A 20,857-nucleotide genomic window follows, 5' to 3' on the forward strand; every position below is an offset into this window, starting at 1 on the left:
TCTTTCTTCTGCTTGCTGTACCTTGCTGCTCAAGCTCACAGTCATGCTTTTTATTTCATTGAATGAGTCTTTCATTTTTACAAGTTCTGCTACACTCTTTTTTACTGTATTAATCTCTTTGTAGATTTCCTCCTTCGTATTCTGGATGTTTTCTCTTGTTTTGTTGTGTTCTTTAATTGAGTCTTCCTTTATCTCTTCAAGTTTTCTTAAGATCATTGCTCAAAATTCTTTTTCAGACATTTCAAGGATTCCCTGTTCCATGGATTTTGACTTTGGGGCATTACTGTATTCTTTCAGTGGTGTCATTTCTTCTTGATTGTTTGTGCTTCTAGTGTTTTTTTGCTGATGCTTGTTCATTTGGTAGGGGGGTTGCTTCTTCTATTACACTGAGGTTGGCTGTGGAGTGGCCTTGGTTGCTACTGTGGGGCATGAATTGTCTTTGCTTGACAGGAGGTGTGGTGGTGGTTATGTTAAACCACCTTGGTTCTCATTCTAGACTCTGGTCATAGAATGAGCCCCTAGCACATTGAGTTCTTCTGGGCCAAACTCGGTGGGTCAGAACCATGGGCCATTGCTCCCCCCTGGGTCTGAGGTGGGATGAGGGGCTGCATGGAGCTGCATGGTTGCTCTGGTTGGTGTTTCTGCCAGCCACCCCTGGTGGGCTCACCTGCATGGGGCTGGTTCAGGGCACAGGAGTGGGGCCTGGAGTTCCCCCGCTGCCTGGGTTCAAGGCGGCAGGGTGAGGGAGCCATGTGGAGCCACTGTTCTGCTGGCTGGCACTGGGGGGTGCTCACCTCCTCATTATGTTTTGATTGGATAACATTACTCTAAGCTGTTAACAAGGGTATGTTTGAGCATTTTAGAGGGACCAGGTATGTGTTCAGTGTATTTACTTAAATGACTGTAGTATACATGTGGAGTTTTCATATAATTAAAACAAACAAAAAAACAAAACAAAAAAATCAGAAGAAAGCCCAAGCACTTGAAGAAATTCAAAGGAAAGTTTTAGTCTAGTGGCAGATTTTATATGTAGTTATTCATTGGCCTGAGACAGTACCTAAAACTAGATAGGCCCTATAAACTATTTGATGGATGGTTTGGGAGTCTAACTTCTTACCTCAGATGTTGCCTGCAGGACCCATTTGCTGCGCTGCTTAGATTATTACTCTGTGCATTATCTTTCCCCAGTGATTCTCTGAGACTGTCGTGGATAGCATATACGAAAGACAGAAAAGATAGAGAGATATTCTTGCTCCCCTATTATCTAAGGCCATAGGTCTTTCCATGAACAATGTATGACTATATACCAACCTTATATATTCCCATTGCCTGAAGTGGATGCTGGTTTATATGACTATAGGAGTATAAGAATGCTTTTATTCTAGCTACCTTCTGAGCGATTCTTGGCAATTAAAAAAAAAAAAAAGAACAAACTATCATTTCCTTCATTTTCTACCTGGAGAAGTCCTCATTCTTCAAGACCTAGCTCCAGGCACCTCTTCTTGTCAAGATTTTTTATTCCAACACTCAATGTTTCTCTGCTCCAAGAACACTGAGTAGAAAACACTGTCTTTGATAGTATTACAACATATTATTGTCAGATTTGTAGAGATTTGTCTTACCCACTCAATTTTAAGATCATTGGCAAAAGAGACCTGGTCTCTTACATGGTAGAAAGATGTGAGAAGGGATTTTCAAGACTGATGTAAGTGCTAACTTTTGCTTTGCACAAGCAGAAATTCAACAAGGAGTCAAAAAAAAAAAAAAGGCAAAACTATCGGAATAATATAAAATAATAGGTAGTTAGTAAATGAATGCATGGGTCACAATGTCAATCCCTTGCATATGGATAGGTAAAGTTTTTGAATATGCTACTTAACTCCAGTTACATTTATAAAAGTCTGATTTGCAGCCTCCCACCTCTTTGCAAATATAGCAGTTCTCTCTATAATCTGCCTTGTATCTACCCTACTCCCTTCCTAAATTACTGAGTGATGCTATTTTGCCCTTTTAACGCTGCTGTTTTTCTTACACATGTTAACAGCTAGCACTAATTTTGGAAGAAATGGGAAAATAAGAGAGGCCATGGACAACCTAAAGGAAGACATGTTAGCTCAGGTCTCCAGTAGATCAAAGGGGAACACAGCTTGGGGTGGAAGCATTAAAGTTACATTGGGTATCTGTTCTCTTTGAGCTTTACTGCACTACCATTGTTTGGGGGAGGGATGGAGGGGTTGCTTTTAAGAGAGCTAACAGAATCTATATAAGAAATTTTAAAAATTTGATAAATATCACAATATATTATAATTAAGAACATCTAGTTATCAGGAGAATAAAAAAGGGAAGTTATAGAGTGGAAGAAGTTAGTTGCAATACATATGACTGACAAATAACTTGTATCAAGAATATATAAGGAACTTTCATAAATCAATAGGAAAAAGGTAGACCACAGAATGGGAAAATGGGCAAAGGACTTGGGTACTTCACAGAAGAGGATATCCAAGTGGCTATTAAAACATAAGGAAAAGTGCTCATCTCCACTAGTCACCAGGTAATGTGAATTGAAAACATAATGCTGCATCACTACATACCCACCAGAGTAGCTATGATGAATAAGATGGAAAATACCAAGAGTCGGCACAGATGTATGTGGATGAAACAGAAATCTACACTGCTGGTGGGAGTGCAATTTGGTGCAGCCATTTTCAGAACTATTTGACAATAATTACTGAGGCTGAACTTATGTATAATGTGAGAAATCCACACTAGGTATATACTCAACAGAATGCACACATGTGTTTGACAAAGTTCTCATACTGGAATGTTTATGGCAACCCTGTTCATAACAGCCCCAAGCTGGAAACTACATAAATTTCCATCCACAGTAAAATGGATAAATGTGTTGTGGTATATTCGCACAATGGAATACTATAAAGCAATGAGTATTGGGAGATCTACAACTACATGCACAAACATAGATGAATCTCACAAACTTAATATTGAAGGAAAGTTCAGACAAAATAGAGCACACACTGTAGGAAATTCATTTTATATTAAACTCAAAACAGGCAAACATAATTTATGTTGTTGGAAGTCAGAATGGAAGTTACCTGTGGGTAAGGGGATAGGGAAAGTTTCTGGATGGAAACACAGGGATGCTAGTTACCTGTGTGTGTTTACTTATAAAAACGTGTCAAACTGTCCATTTGTGATATACAAACAAATGATTACAATAAAATTCTTTACAAATACAATGCTGCAATGCACATTCTTGTCCATTTTAGGTGCTGGGACGAGGTGGAGTGCTAAACAATCCAGGGAACTCCTATTTGAGGTTCCATAGGAATGGACCCTTTACACAGCTGTGATTGGCCTAATCTGTAGCTAACGTGTATGAGGAGATATTCTAGGAACTGTACTGGGAACTTCATATGCACTATGTCATTCAATACGCACAACAGTTTCAGGAGGTAGGAATTATTTCTCCACTTTACAAAAAAGAAATTTACTTGATATGCCGAAGGGAGTGGTAGAGTCAGGCTGATACCTATGTCAGTCTGACTTCAGAATCTGACCTCTTAGCCACCATGCCAAAGTATATTCTTTCTATTCTTTATTAAATAGGATTCCTTGTTCTTCCGGGAATATTTTATAGGGCAATTGTTGGCTGGCTGTAACCTACAGGCCTCTCTGTACAACCTGGCATCCCTTCAATCTGGAATTACAATATGGGACTTGTGAACCAGGTTACTCTGTGTGCTTAGGATACAAATTTGCTCATAACACAGACAAACCCTCTGCAAACAGCTAGGAATTAATGTCCCATGGGATATGCATGTGGTAAAGAGCCAATGATGAGCTCAGCAATAGAAAGAGCCTAGACTTTTTGCAAGGAGATGTGAACTTAGTTCTTTTTTGTTTTCATCAAGTTGTGTGATGCTGGATATGACACAGGTGTCTTCTGAGCCTCAGGTTTTGCAGCTGCAAAATGAAAAAAATAATTTCTGACTCTCAAAGTATAGTTTTCCCCTCCCTTTTCCCTTTTTATCTTTTTGCTTCCTTTTCTTGTTTTTGTTTTTTTTTTGTTGTTGTTGTTTGCTTGTTTATGGGGCATTTTGGAGCATTTTTTTTTTTTTTTATGTAAACCTGACAAATCCTGGTGAGTTCTAAGATGAGCAGTTATTTCAAGTATTTGTACTAAAGATAATGGTGGGTGGCAGAAGGCAGTGGTAGAGCCAGGTGTTTTGAAGCCTGAAGCTTACAAAAAATTGAGGAGTCTTCCTTCATGAACACACACACACACACACACACACACACACACAGAGTTAGGTAACCAAATGCATATTTATTTGGAATAAAAAAAGAAATTACAACAAATAACTGGATTCTTGGCGATTTTAGACCCTTTTCTTCTTGAATCAGAAATGTTGACATAAAAATACTTATGTGGAAATGCTTTCTTATCAAAATTTTGCTTTTTTCTATTGCCTAGAATACTCTATAACTCCCAGCCATTCCCAGGATTCACAGTGGCCCATACAAGTAAAAAGACCTGAAATTTAAGCAACATAAACTTTATCATAAATCTGCCTCTGGAAGGAGGTGAACTAGTCTGGTATAGCAGATAGAATTCTAAGATGACCCCAAGATTCCCACCTGCCTGGTGAACATGCCTTTTGTAATCCCCTCCCCTGGAATGTAATGGGACCTGTGAATATAATGAATGTCACTCCAGAGATTAATTTACATTATGTGGCAAAGGTGAAGGGATTTTGCAGATATCACTAAATTCCCTGATCTGTTGATTTTGAGTTAATCAGAAGGGAGATTATCTTGTGTGGACATGACCTAATCAAGTAACACGTAAAGGAGGGATGAGAAAGGTTCTGCTTTCCCTGATGAAGTAAGCTGCCATGTTGTGAGAGGGCCATACAGCAAGAAACTGTGAGTGGCTTTTAGGAACAAAGAGCTGATGGCCAGCAAGAACACTGGGACCTCAGTCCTACAATGGCAAGAAACTGAGTTCTGCCAACAATGGTGTGAGCTTGCAATGAGACCCCAAGCTCCAGAAAGGAACATATCTTGATTGCAACTTTGTGAGATCCTGAACAGAGGACCCAGAATAGCAGTCATGTCTGGACTCCTAACCCACAGAAACTGTGAGATAGTAAATGTATGTTGTTTTAAGCTCTTAGGTTTATGGTAATTTGTTCTGAAGTATTTTAGAAAAATAAATCCATCAGTTAAACAGAAACAAGAAGGGTAAGAATGCTACACTTCGAAATTCCTCGTGCCACAATGACTGTTGCCCCCATAAGATCAGCACCAGGAAGAATGGTTGACTTACTGGTTTGTGGCACTTTTAAATTTCTCTGTAGGAAATACTATTAGGGCAACTGTTCTAATTTCAAACATTGTACTAATTTACTGGATGATCCTAAGCTCATCACTCCCTTCTGTGGGTTTCAGTGTTTTTGTCTTCACAGTGAAGGAATGCGATAACATGTTCTCCAAGGATCTTTCCAGCTCTGACAATTTTACAAATCGAGTGCTATCAGACGACAAGCCCCATGAAAGCCAATGGCCCCCCTAGACCTTCTGAAGGATTCCATGAGTCTAGGCAGAGTTCTTTTTCCATTTCAACATGGATTAAATTTTATTTTGATAATTCCTTTCCACATAATACAATTACGGAATAGCAGATGATTCCGTCTCAGAAATGATCTCTTCACTTAGATTAATCACACCTAAAACAGAAACCTTCTTGACCTGAGAGTTTTCATTTAGAACTTGCTGATACAATAGAAAGACATCACATTATATCCACTGTTAATTTTAAATTAACTCAAAGTATTTAATTAACACCTCTTCAAACAAAAGAAATAAAGATACTTTCCACTAAAGGCAATGAAGACCACTTAAGAGATTTTTGTAAATCAAATTTAAACTCTGTATCCATTCAAACCCATTCACAATTAAGCGTACTCAGGGTAGAGATGTATATAAAGCAATTAGCAGCTCTGGGAAATGAGTGGAGGAGTTATACTAGGCAAGATTTGATTAAATGTTGAAATGAAGTACAGCTGAGGAGGCTGTGTGAAACTGGAAGAGGAGCCCAGTGCCTCAGGTATACGCCAAAACAAGAAAGAAACATATAAAACCCATGAGCTCACTAAAGGCCATGAAGTCAGATGGAGCATGTAAGAAGTTTGGTCAATCAGTAGGTTCTGAAGTCTTTGTCATGGGGGAAATGGCGGGGCTGGGTCAGTGGACCCAGCTTCTCTGTCGTCAGTTTGCTAGATGGTTGGGCCTAGGTCACCCAACATCTCTGGGCTTTATTTGCCTCATTTTAACCAATAATGATGTGCTATTCAGATTAAGTCAGCATTTCCCAAAATGTGCTAAAATGCACAGAGATCACTTTTATTTGGCTAGTATCAGAGACGAGTTTTAAATGGCAATTTTAGTAAAGGCTGTGTTAAATGGGTTTAGTCAGTATTTTTTTTCTTGGAGTTTTTGCTGATGGGCTATGTGATTCTCCCAGGTGATTGATCTGTCTGCTTATTTGACAAAATGTTCCCCTGTTCTTAGATAATGTATGGGAACGGTGTGGAACAGAACACATGTTGGAAAGCCCTAGATGAAGTGATCTCTGAAGACCTCGCTGGCTCAACATCCTTTGAATCTTGATCATCTTGCCTGTGCTTTAGCTCTAGGTGCATTCACGAGCTGGAAAGGATGTTAACGGGCATAACACTTTTGACAGTAATTTACTAAGTCTCCTTGATGAAGTAAAACATTTAATTAAATATTCATTCATTTCGAAGCTGAATCTTGTTAACCATGGATTCATTTCAAGTATGTATTAAAGAACCTTCCCTTTTTAAGTTCTCTTTGTAGTGGCAGATGTACACACTTATATCCCCCAAATTAAAATTATTGAATCAAAAAACTAATTCTTTCCAAGCATTTGGGTTCACTGGTCATTTTCCTGTCCTTACCTAGTTCAGGTAGCACCACAGTAAAGACTGCCAAGCTGAGACAGAATTAATCTCCACACAGTGAAAGCATGACATGTAGAAAAGAAAGAGAGTATGACACATTCGGAAGACAAAGGGCTGGGTTCAGCTCAGCTTTGTTACACCAGCTGTGTGATCTTGGACAGATTACTCAAATGGTCTAGGGTGCTTTGTACTCATCTCCAACAATGGGTGTAACCAGGCTGTATATTTATTGAGTATTATTGAAAATTCATGAATTAAGCAGAGCCTCTTAATTTTGGATAACTGGTCAAATGTTTCTTAAGGGAACCTCTTAATTATTGGGCAGCATGACTCCTTAAGCTTGCTAATTAAACATACCTGTTACTCATCAGGTTTAAACAGTTTCTTCTTATTTAAAAGAATCACTTTCATGTAAAAGCTCAGTCATTTAGAATTCTTTCCCCTCCTCTCTCAGGAATAATTTTGGGGTCATTCAAAGGATTTTATAAACAGTACCCTGTTGCTTTGCCTCCCACAGATTTGTCACCTCTCTTCCCCCGGGTGATGGAGCCACAAAGGATTACTCAAAGCCCATCTCTTCTGAGCAATGAAAAGCCCCAAAGGGGTTAATCTCCAGGAACCCTCAAGAGAGAGGCATTCCTTCCTTTTGGGAAATTAACCACAAATTGGGGTTCTCTTCCCACATTTATTCTTCAGACCAGGAATTTACAGGAAAAGAACACAGGTAGGGTTATAGTTTAACAATATAGGCTGGTAACATTCAGTAAAACAAGCAGTGACATTCCGTAATGCAATTTGCAAGAGGTTAAGTCAATCCACCAACAAAAGCTTGATCTTAGCAAACATTCTTTCTCCCTACATAGCTTCCCAGTATCTTTACATACCAATTAGTAACTTGTCTGTCCTTTAGCCAGCAACCTTGCTGTGTTACAATTCTTTGTCTTACAACAGAGACTATAGCCTGGGGAAAATTTCCTGTCTTTTGCAAGGTCAACATTTTATATGTACTTTTCAAACATTAGACTAAACCTGAAACTGCAAGGCTTTGGAAAACCAGGCCCTGTGAAATACATTTGCTTTATGTATATCCCACAGTACCCTTCTTCACCACTCAAGGTTTGATCCAATTGAGAAATAAAGGAGTAAATGAAATGCCCAAAATACCATATTTCCTTGAATCCAAGGAAAGACAGCATCATTTTACGTATTTTAGAAATATAACACTGCTAGTTAATATTTAACAATATGCTTTCTTATAATTTATAATTCCTATTTTATAGTTATTTATAGAAATTTAGACTTAATTGTTCATATATTTTTGTCAAGCATTCATCTTATGAAAACATTAAAGGAAAATATGAACCAAATAAGTTGGTAAAGGCTTCCAAAAGCCTGTTTGTATTCTGAGATTGATTATTTTTTCACTTTGATGGTCAATTTCTGAGTTTCCCCCTACAATATTGCCCTATATTCCTTCAGAAGTCTTTGTGGTACAGTTAAAATAGTTAATTAAAACAATGACAATGACAACAAAATCTGGAAGCCATTGGCTGGCTCTTTGATGATGTGGATCTAGCCTAATTTAACTCCTTCTTTGAGAATGTTCCTAAACATATCTAATCTACTCCACATTATTTGGCTCTTAAGGCTTAAAAACAATCTTCAGGATATTCTACCACGTTTCTGGGACCTATACAGCAAGTTTTGACACTGGCATGTTTGATATCAGCAAGCATGTAGGCAATGATCACTGTTATCACTACTACTTGGCCGACAGTGACCATCATACAGTACTGGTTGTAAGTTGCAACCTGATATCAGAATGATTAAATGTGGAAAGGATGTGAGCCTTAGAATTACAGAAATACAGTATCATCTTTACTACTGATGAAGTGGATTTTTAAGAATAGGACTAATAGGTGTATGGGCAAGTGATCTTTCTAATACTGAACAGTGGAAGACTACTCATACACAGACTCTAGTTTGGCCATGTGTGTGCCCAGTGAGTAGCTTTAAAGAAAGAAAGAACGGGCTCTGCTGCACAAACCAGTTTCTCTTTCCTAAGTAACAGATTGATGAAGCCACAATAGATGTAAGTGAGGATGTGGATAGAGTCTAGGAATTTTATAATAACAGAGCTCTACCCAGCATGGAAAAATATCCATCCAACAGAAATAGAGAAGAACCGTTGCCCTGCAACAATGGTGTTGGGTAGTGAGACATATTCCTTGTTGCCTTTGGTGGGGCAGTGGAGAAGATATCTGGGAATTCATTCTGTCTTCTCTGTGTCCTTGATCTCTGCTGCAGTGGCTTATCTGGTTTGCTCCCTCAATGGGATGGCACACACTGTTGGAGTGGGAGCCTTTGAAGGCTCCCGACAGGAGATCTTTATGTTTATTTATTTATTTATCATGAATATTCATGAATACAAAGGTAATTGCATCTTAGTATGCCCAGACCAGGACATGCAGAGATTCCCATTTTTCTGCACACCTCACTTGTGCTGTGGAATCCAGTAAAGCTTTCTTAGCCCACCTGTCTAGACACTTCCCACATTGCTGCTGCTAATTGCTGTACTGCACATAGAGCTTCTCCTAGAGTCTCGAAGTGGGAGGCTTGATGCTACAAGCTACCTGGGAAAGTGGGTCTCTATACCTCTGCCACTCTCAGATGTCCCCAGATCCATACTTCTCTGATAATTTTATTAACTTCTGGTCCCCTAGGTTCCACACTAAGAAGGAGAAAATGAGCATGCATTCCTCTTTGACCTTCCACTGTCTCTTTTTTTTTTCCACCTTGTACTCCCCCATGGTTAAAAGAAGATAGATTTCAAGATTTCCTTATTTTCTAGTTGGAATATCTCTTATATTGTATCCTTTTCCTGTGTATCCCCCTGACCCCTTCCCCAGGTCTTAATAATTTAAGGGTAGCTTAATAGTATAATTTGCTGTTTACATAGAATTATTTTGAGTGTGAAAGGGGGTGTTATTAATAATAAAGCTTGCAAAACAGGCATAAACCAGCAATATCCAGGCCTCGTGTATACTGATAGCCTGGGAGATAGCCTCAGCTGAGGAAAGTCAACACATCCAACATCACACCTCTTTCTCAGAGCAGCTGTCAACCCAGTGGCCAGTCCAATGTGTTTGTGTGTGTGGAGGAGGTTGGGGTGGCACCCCACTACTACTCAGACAATTCTGTAGGGTCACCTCAGCTTCAGAGTTCCCCGTAGGCCTGTCTGGGGCCCCCACTGAAACTGCATTGCAGCCCATTTTTCTTCTGCCCAGTCCTGCTTCCTTCCCTTCCCTTCCATAGGTGTAAGTCCCCTGCGTATTCCATAATCAACATTCCTCACTCTAATATTCATCTTCTATCTCAAACTCTGCTGCTCGGGAAAGTGAACATGCAACCCTTGGCAATGTAGAGCATAAAGTTACTTATTTATAGGGGAAAATGATAGAAAATACATAGGCATTTTACCATATATAAATTACACCTCAAAAAAATGTGACTTATACACACACACAAGCATAGTGTTTTCAGAATATTGCAAAAATAAAATACAAAAAATATCACTATTACTTTGTTATCCTGGAGATAACCCCACCTGAAGGCTGAATGAGAACTGGGAAAGTTAATGTGGAGGGACTGAGAACAGGTATAACAATATAAGAAGCAGCCAATCTTGTTTTTTGTTGTTGTTGTTTGGGTTTTTTTGTTTGTTTGCCTTTCCTTTTTCCTCAAAAATGAGAACTTTATGGCTGAGTAGTATTCTGTTGTATATGTACACCACTATGTCCTCATTCATAAGTGGGAGCTAAAAATTAAATAAATAAGAAAGAAAAAAATAAAGACAGAAAGAAGGAAAAGAAACAACAATCACAATAATATGTTGAACTTTCAGAAGGAAAAAACAGAACTGGAATTAGTACAAGTGGGAAAGGGGCAGCGGGGAGCGGTCAGTGAGAAATTGGTTAATGGACACAAAGGTGATTATGTATTGTAATGATGAATAGGCTAATTATCCTGATTTGGCCATCATGTATTATTCACAAGTATTGATAGTCAACTCTGTACCCTGTAAATATGTGCATTCAATTGTTTCAATAAAAAAAATTTTTTTTTCTTTAAATGAGAATTTTACTCTCCCCCCCCCCAAGAAAAATGATTTCACTCTTCACAATCCTGTTTCAAATATCCTGAAACCTCATTACAGCATGTGTGATTATAGAATGGAATTCATACCATACCCAAAGGGTTAATAGAATAAGGACCTCATTAATCATATTGCATCACGAGAAAGGCAGACATATTGCAAGAACCCTCTCCCTCCAAAAAAACCCCATAAACCATTATAATGAATATCTTGCTTAGCATGAAAACAGCACTTACATTATTTTTAAACAAATTGCTATCCCCATTTATTCATCTATTTATTCAACATACATTTATTTATTGGATGTTTATAATGTGCACACTACTTGTTGAAGATATAGAAATTAAAATTATATTGTTCTTGCCATCTAATAAGCTATGATTAAGGGTGCAAATACATATGCAAGTGAACATTTTTAAGAATGTCACATTCTCATAGAGAAATACCTGAATATTGTGGGAGTTTAGAGGAACAGCAATTAACTACACCCAGAATAATCTAGGGAATCTTCCAAGATGAGATGAGGACAGATATTGGTTCTGATGACAAAGTTAGAGTCTTCCAAGGCTTCCAAAATATGGAGAACATTTTTAAGGTAGAGGAAACTCATAAACAGGCATAGAGGTATTACATAACTCAGAATATCCAGTAATCCACAGCTAATTTTGTATGTTGAGATGGACTGTGCATGAAGGAGGTAATGGAAAGGCTAGAAGAGGTAATATGGATAATTAACCTTTACTAAACATCTACTACAAGCAAGACAATGTTCCAAGAATGTTCCTTATATGAAGTTATAAGATTCTGACAACAACTGTATGAGTCGGGAACTATGATTACCCTCGTTTTTCAGATCTTGAAACTGAAGCACCAAAAGATGGATCAACTTCTCCAAGGTCAAACTTAGAGCAAATGACTAAGCCAGGATTCTAACCAAGACAGTCTGGCCATACATGCCATGTTCTAGTCCCATGCTCTACTCTCTCATTATTTTGAAGATGATGTGGTGCCACTGGAAATCATACCTCATATTGGATGTATGTTGATGGTAAAAACAAATGAATTAGTCATATGACATCAATGGATGAAGATGATATCAGAGGTTGGTCTTGCAACAAAAATGTCATAGCAAAGAATGATAAATTCAATATATCTTAAATATAGGTATTTATAATGTCCATCAACAGGATTGTAAACTTGTACCTTATAAACTTGGCAGATTATCAAGATCATAATAGCAGGCTTTGGAGGCTGAATTTTGAAGATTGGTTTTATTTAAAACTATAATGCTTAATGATATTAGACAGACTTAATTTTAAATTGTGACCCTGCCTCTCACCAACTTTAAGACTTTGGACAGATTACCTAACTTCTCAGCCACAAATTTTGCTCTTTAAAATGGGAAAAGCCCTTCAAAGAGCTTTTGTGATGATTAAATAAATTAATCTAGTAAAATTCCTGAAATATTGTAGGCTCTTAATAAATTCTAGTTGCCTTTTTCTGTAAGCCTACAGAATATTAAAAATAGAAAAGTTTTATGTGTATAAGGATTAAAATGCTAATGACTAGCAAGCTATAACTTTTTCCCTGAGGGATTTGTTTTTCCTTTTTTGATGTGCATCAAAAAGTATTCCTTCCACTGCAATCATTTTATTTAAAACTCAGTAACTTTGACCTTACAAAGTCAATATTGTTGTTTGTATTCCTTGAGTTTGGCAATAAACAAGGTCCCAAGCACTGAGGCAAATCGTTTTCTGTCTCCCTTGATCTATTTTTCCTGCCTTGAAGAAAACGTTTCATGTGTTTGACTCCTCTATTTATATCTCAATTCAGATTTGCATGTTCACATTCACATCTTCATTTGTAAGATTTATATAGAACATGTTCTTTGCATAAGTGTGCAACATAAAATACAAACTCTATATAAAGAATAAAATGCATTTATTATCTATGAATATATGAGCCCTGAACATAAATTCAATAACATTCCACGGAGGGAAAAATTCCCAAGTGTTGAGCAACCGAGTGGGGAATAGAAAAACCGAAACTGCCTCAGTGAGAACAGTGGGTCTAGTCTTTCAGGGAAAGGCCAGGTTAAGGTGGCCCAGAAGTAGCTACAGTTAGGAAGAGAACAGAAGATGGTGGGGCTAGGCATGCCACAGGAGGGAGTGACCAGCCGAGCCTAACTCTGCAGAGTGGCTATGTAGCAGGCAGCTTGATAAATGTTACCAGTTTTTCCATTTAGACAGTCACAAGTGAAAATTCAGACTAGAGTCCTCGGGTTGTTGGAGATGGAAGCATAAGGTGCTGTGGGTAGAGAAGGACAACTAGAAGGATAAACATGTCCTGGTTCCCATCCACACCTGCATGTGACCGTGAAGTATTAGTCTGTTTTTGTGTTGCTCTAATAGGATACCTGTGACTGGGCAATTGATAAAGAAAAGAGGTTTACTAGGCTCACAGTTCTGAGGCAGCTGCATCTGGAGCAGACCTCAGGCTGTTTCTACTCATGGTGGAAAGTGACAGGGAAGCCACTGGGTACAAGATCACATTGAGAAAGGAAGCAAGACAGAGAGAAAGAGGAGGTGCCAGGCTCCTTTTAACAACCAGCTCTCTGGGGAACTAATCTATTTCTGAGAGAGCTCACTCACTACCTGCCCCCCATGGCATTCATCTATTCATGTGGGATCCATTCCCATGACCCAAAAACCTCCCAACACTTCTAGGTCTGTTTCTCTATTTACAAATTAGCTAAGATAATGCTTATTTTATGGTGCTGTTTTGAGTGATATGTGATATTAATATGTAACATGTGGCAATTTTTTAATAATACAAAAGCTTCTCAATAGATGGTTGGTATTATTCTTATCAGAGTCAACATTTTTAATCTAGATGGAAGATAGTGAGAAAGAAAAACAAAAAGAGAGAGGAGGAGAGAAAGGGAGAGATAGAAATTGACTCAAATATATAGTTAACTTTGTCTTTGACTTCTTAAGTCTTACTCAAAATCTGTTTTTTTCTTGTTGTTGTTTGTTTGGTTTTTTGCTGCTAATGACACCATGGTCACTTTCTGGCATATTATCATTTCTTTTGACAGTTTGCTTTATCTCCAACCCCTGAAACAGACTCTAATTTTGATTTCTGTTATCAAGGATGCTGAAAACTAGTGCCTTTCTTATCTGAGGAGGCTCAAGAAATACAATTTGTGGCTGACTAACAACTCTGTACCATAAGTAGGAAGCATAAATCTTTGGTGGTCGGATTGCCATTGATGCCACAGTCCATATTTCAGGTTTTTAATCTGCTGAACATCCAGTGAAGGTTTCTGTTTTGCTAGCGATACATGGCACTCCTTTCTTATGAAGTTTGCTGAAGTTTGCTCTGTTCTCAAACACTCAAAAATGGCAGTGAAAAATGAAGCCCTTTTAATGTCAAAAAGACTGCTGTTGAGTCCCGGCTCAGGTCCTTACTAGCTGAGTCTTGAGTTTTTTGAGCTCTGGCTTCCTCATCTGTGAAATTGTGAGAATGCATAAAGTCTTACTAGCATTTCTATGAGGTCTGGGGGTAAAATATGTAAAATATGGAAATTAGCTATCCTAATATGTAGTACAAAGTGGGTGCTTAATAATTATTAGCTGTTATTGCAATTATTTGCATTAATACCAAGTAAGTAATGATTTGCAAAAGCTACATCATGTATAACATTCTTAATATTAACAAGATAGCCCATATACCTTAACACAACTTTTAAACTTGGGGACACATTGATGAAGGGTTTGTTAAATATTGATTGTCCTCGGAGTTCAAAACTCATAGATGCTGGTCTTAATTTCTTCATACAGCAGTAGTTCTACTTGGATTACTTTAGAGCTATGTTGACAACCAATCAAACTGAATTGTCATTGTTGCTTATAGTATCTAAGAATCACTAAATAAATTACTCAGTAAATCATCTTTAGTTTCTTTGATAAACAAAATATTGTTGATCATGTATATGGCACCTATCGACTTGAAGAGCACCTCGTACACTCCCAGATATTTGTTTTATTTTCTAATATTTAAGATTATTGGAAAAAGACCTCTTTAGAGGATTATTTTCTTTGACATATCCAGTCATTGTTCAATATTCGAACATAAGAAAGTATGTTAAATGTGTACTATGGCTATGTCCTAAGAAGGTATCCATCAGCTAGATCTGATGGCTTTTCAGGGTAGAAATAACTTCTGGAATGTGTACTAATAATTTTAACCTTCATACTTATTTTCTAAAGAGTAAACTTAGTAATCAGTTCCTCATTGTGGGAAGCATTCAACCCTACTTGGATTTATCCTTTCAAAAATTTTGTAGAAATTATTTTTCTATGGGACAAATATAGAGATAGACAACCTCCAAGCTCTGTTTTAAGTCCATCCTCAGGAAAATAATTTAACCTCTACCAGTCTAAGGTGCCTTGCATATGAAATGGAAGCAATAATACCTATCACCCAAAGATTGAAAGTATTCAGAGCAGTTTATGGACAAATTGAATGCTCCATATAAGTTAGTTCTATTTGAATCTAAGTCTGAAGATTCTAAGATAGTATTAGAAATTTCATTTTAGAAAGTTTTGCATTTTTGTTATGGGAAGTGGTTACCCTCTAAAAGTCACTAAGTCAACAATTCAAATAGAACATATTCTGAAGGAGACCATAAATACCCTGTTTAGTTGATACTATTTACAGATGTTTTCCAATACAATTTACTGGGGACTGAGATAAGTGGAGATGTTTGTTATTAAACTCTATTCCTTGCATTTTAGCTACATCAGTGAAAGCAGGCTTCTGGATTCTAAGTGCTAGAAAATGAATTATTGAAGTGTGAAAGTGGAACTGTGTATTGAAAATTGCAAAACATGCAGAGGCTGGCTAGTTTTGTGAAAACTTCAGTCGTTAAACCTTAAAGGCACCTCTACCTTCTTACTGGAAGCAAATATTCTACTCCTTCTTTCCAGCCTCTTGCCCCTGGAAAAAAATCTCATGGCTAATATATTGTAAATGTTAAAGAATTCAGTGTCATTTCTTGCACTATCTTCTGCATTTTAATTGTCATATAGTCTAAACTGTTGACTATATTTCCCAAACTCCAAATCAGGACACAATGCCTGACACATGGTTTGATCCTGAGCTATAAATTGTGCCAGGAGAAATATGAAGACTGGTCACAGATCAAAAACACAGGACATTCCAACCACTAAATAACCTGATAACAAGAGCCAACTCTTATCATTCTTTGGACCACATGCTCATCTAAAAAATCAGAAACATAGACCTGAGCCATGCAATATACATAAGCGTTTCAGTTTTCTAAATTCCAATTCTAGATGTGTGAGACATTCTGAAAGACACCATTTTTTTAGAGAAAAATTGGCATTTTTCTAGTATACTGTGTACAACTGGACCTTTACTTGATTTCTGGGTTATTACAAAGTAGCATGTTGTAGAACTTACATTGAGGGAAAATGAAGGAAAAGGAGAGGATGAAATTAAAAATTGTTAAACATTTACTAGCTGTCAGCTATTGAGAAAAACACTGTATGTACAGTAACTAATTAATCTTTCTAACACTCCTCTTTTGAAAGTTTCAGTTTTATGGATGGGGAAAAAATAGACACTCCAAAAAATTAAGTACCTTGTCCAAGGTCACACAAATTCCAAACAGTAGAATCAGAATTTAAGCCTAGTCAGGACCTTTTGGTGAAACCAAATTAAACTTCTACTACCACTGCGTGGTTTTTCCAAACAATTTAAATACACTGTTCTAATGCCAACCAATTCTCTGATTCTCCAACACAAACTGGGTGTCCTACAGCTCAACGCAGTTCTGACAAAAGCTATCCAGAATTACTGTAGACCCCATGGAAAGTCCACAAGACTGTCCCCACTTTAGATGTCAGCTGCAAATGGGGTGTCCAGGCTTTCCACACTTCTGTCTGGCCAAGTACAAATTCAGGGCTTCTCACAACCTTCCTACATGCCCCCTCCTCCAGCCTGCTGGGTTTGATAATTCTCTGGAACAACTCACAGAACTTAGGAAAGTACTGTACTCACAATTACAGTTTTACTGTAAATGATACAACTTAGGAATGGCCAAATGGAAGAGATGCAGAAGACAAGGTATGGAGGGGGTCAGGTTCACAGAACAGCCATAACGTCTCTGGGAATGCCACCCACATATTATGTCATGTACTCACTAGCCTGGAAGCTCCCTCAAATCCCATCGTTGCAAAGTTTTATCAAAGTTTCATTACATAGGCATGATTGATTAAATCAGAGGCCGTTGGAGATTGAATTCAAGGTGATGACCCACCCTCTCCAGAGACTGGGGTTGAGTTGGTAGTTCTAATTCTCTAATCATGTTTGGCTTCTCTGGCAACTCACCCTCATCCCGAAGCTATCTAAGGGCCTGCCAAGAATTACCGTATGAACATAAACTCAGATATTGTGAGAAAGGGCTCAGTAAGTGTAACAGAAAGCACTGTTACAACTCAGCAAGTTCTAAGGGTTTAGGAACTCTCCTCCAGGAGCCAAGGACAAAGACCAAATATGTATTTTTTCGTCTCATACCACAACCACCCATAACACAGATCACAATAGGAACTCTTTCCACTCATACATTTAAATTTATCAAACTAGTTTTCTTGGTTCAGAGACAAAAAATTATTTAACAACATTGAGGTGCTATAGGATTTAAATGTATCAATCCAGGCAACCCAGTTCTTGGACCAGCAAAGACTCTCTTTCCTGAGAAGTGCCTGTTGGAGACCAACCTCAGGGCCGTTTGTCTACTTGAGAAAATCTGTATCCAATGGCCACACTATTATTTTTAGCTGGTGCATCACAGTTCCGTGCTATTTAAAATTGAATATAGATACCACTTTAAACCTTAAAATCTAAATTATTAGCTGAAAATATCAGAACTAAGCAGAAAATTAGTTGTGGTAAATGACTCCTTGAAGAAGAAAAGAATAAAACTCTACTACCCCATGCCAACTCCATAAGTTATCTATCAGAATGGAGAAAATATCTATACATGTTTCAAACATAACAAGAACATTCTGATTTTAGATTACTGTAGATACCAGTCGAAACATCTTTACATATCTAAAAAATTAAAATCAATTTATTTGATTGATTAAAATAATTAATCAATTTATTGTATATTTGTATGCTTAATATCTTTTACTGCTAGGCAATAAGTTCACAAGTGTGAAACTGTCTATGTTGCTTATCACTGTATTCCCAATACCTACCACAGCATCTGACACGTAAATACGTGTTAAGTGAATGAATCAGAGAGAACTCCTTTTGAATCTTTACCTCAGTATTTACTATGACCTTGAAAACCTAAACTCTTCAAGCCTCCATTTCCTAAATATGCATAGTACAGTGTAGCACTAACTCTTTGAGTTATCAGGAGATTTTAATAAAATAACACGTGCAGCGTGCTTATCATACAGCCACGTAGCGTGTATCCAATAAAAATTAGTTATTATTATTATTACATAAACCAATGTGTAAAGGGTACAAAACAGCAGGAATAAGCCTTTCAAAATATTATTTCATTAAAACTTCTAGATTACATAGACTTCATTGTAATGATTATCTTGTGCTATTCCACTGTGTAGATATACCACCTTTTTCTTATCTATTCATCCAATGATGGGCTTTTAGGTTGGTTCCAACTCTTGGCTATTGTAAATAGTACTGCAGTAGACATGGGAGTACAGGTATCCCTTTAACATGATGATTTCCATTCCTCTGGGTATATACCCAGAAGTAAAATAGTGGGGACCCTTTTATCTTTTGATGGTAATGTTGCACATCATTTTGCACCTATTTCTCAGGTGCAGAAATTGAGGCTAAGATAATTTTAGTAATTTGTTCAAGATTTTGCAGCCCTAGAAATGATGTGCATGCATTTTGAGTCCTCATCCAGTGTCCCTAACTACTACACACACTCCCCTTCATTTCAATCCTTTAGTAGCTAGCAGTAATATTATTTCTCCTAAATGTATATGGCTGTAACTCCACTATGCATACATAGCTCTCATTCCATTAGTCTTTCTTCACTATACCATTTTATGTCTTTTTGAATTTGCATTGAACAAATCCCTTTAAGTACTGTTATAAAGTGACGAATGGTCCAGGGGAGCTCCGATTGGAAATTGCAGTGAGGACTTTTATTCTTAGGGTGTGTAGCATCCCTTTGTAGAATGAGGTCATAAAATCAATAAAATGGGAATAATAATCCTTATCTCAGAGGACTGCTGTGAAGATTAAAAAAGATAATATACACTTGTATGTGTAAAACCCAGAATACACTCTGTAGCACAAGCTGGATGCTCGGTATTTGTTAGATCTCTTCCCCTTCCCTGTCAGGCTCTTCTACACTTAACAATATCTACTGTCTCTTCTGCAACTACACACACAACTTTAATGTCTAAGAAAATGGCTTTAGGACTCCCCACTTCCTAAACTGCCGCCCAGGTTGTATTACTGGGCAGAGACTGCGCAATTCAAAAGATTTTTCAAACTGTTACAAATTAGAATCCACGAGGGAAAGGCTCACTAGAGGACGTCACAGGCGAGGTTATCACTTTTTCCTTTTGAAGTTGGGCCTCATATCTTTTTCTCATTACAATCATTACTTTGAAATATGATTTTTTTAAACAGTAATTTTCTAGAACAAAAGGGATAATACCATATTTCAAAAGCTTTACTGTGAAATTAAACCTTTGAACTACTGTGAAAGAAATTATTCCCTCAAGGCTGCAAGGCTTAAAGGTTATTAAAAATTTAATTTTAAAGAAGGAATACAGGGGGAAAAAAAGTATATAAATGCTACTTAGAACCCAGATTGCCCAATTTAATAGCTCCCATTGCTCATTATTTTTAAATAATCTGGAAATGTGAACAAATGCCCTCCATTTTTTTCAGTGGGAAATCAGTATGTCAACAGATGGCTGGCACTGCTCATTAACATCATCTGTTTTCAACTGGAAGCACATGCACTGCAGTGGTTCAGCTGATATCTTCTGCCTCCCCCTTTTGACAGAGATAATAACACAATGTAAAAGAGGCACCAGGCACAGGATATGCTGAACTGGAAGAATTCCCCAAACTCCAGATCTGTTTATTGTAATTATAATTAGTGCAAGAGCAAGTATCTAAACCACAGTATAAATGACCAACACTTAGACTAGTGTGATTAAAAGAGTTTTAGTTTTCTCATTTGTAAAATGAAAAGCATTTTCCTTATTCTGTGATATGGAGATGATATTAACATTTTCATGAAACAGGCAGTGTGGTGTTAGGTCATTTACCCTCTGTGCTCCAGTTACTTCAGTTGCAAATGAGGATAGTTAACGGTACTTTCCTCACCTACCTCACGTGGTTTTCATGGAGATTAAATCGACATATGCATATACAGTGCTGGAAAGAGTGCTTGGCACATAGTAAGCACAATGTGTTATCATTCTTATTCATTTTAGCCCTACCATATCGAAGTAATGCACTGCATTCTTAACATACAAGAGTTAATAGATAATAGTCACTGCCCTTTAGGGACTCAAAAGCAAGTAGCTGAGAGAGCCAATAAGCAACAAGATTTGTTTTTTTTTTTTAAGCACTATAAAATGACAAATCAAAGGTATGTTGA

This window comes from Cynocephalus volans, chromosome 4, assembly GCF_027409185.1.
Source record: "Cynocephalus volans isolate mCynVol1 chromosome 4, mCynVol1.pri, whole genome shotgun sequence".
Classification (NCBI taxonomy): domain Eukaryota; kingdom Metazoa; phylum Chordata; class Mammalia; order Dermoptera; family Cynocephalidae; genus Cynocephalus; species Cynocephalus volans.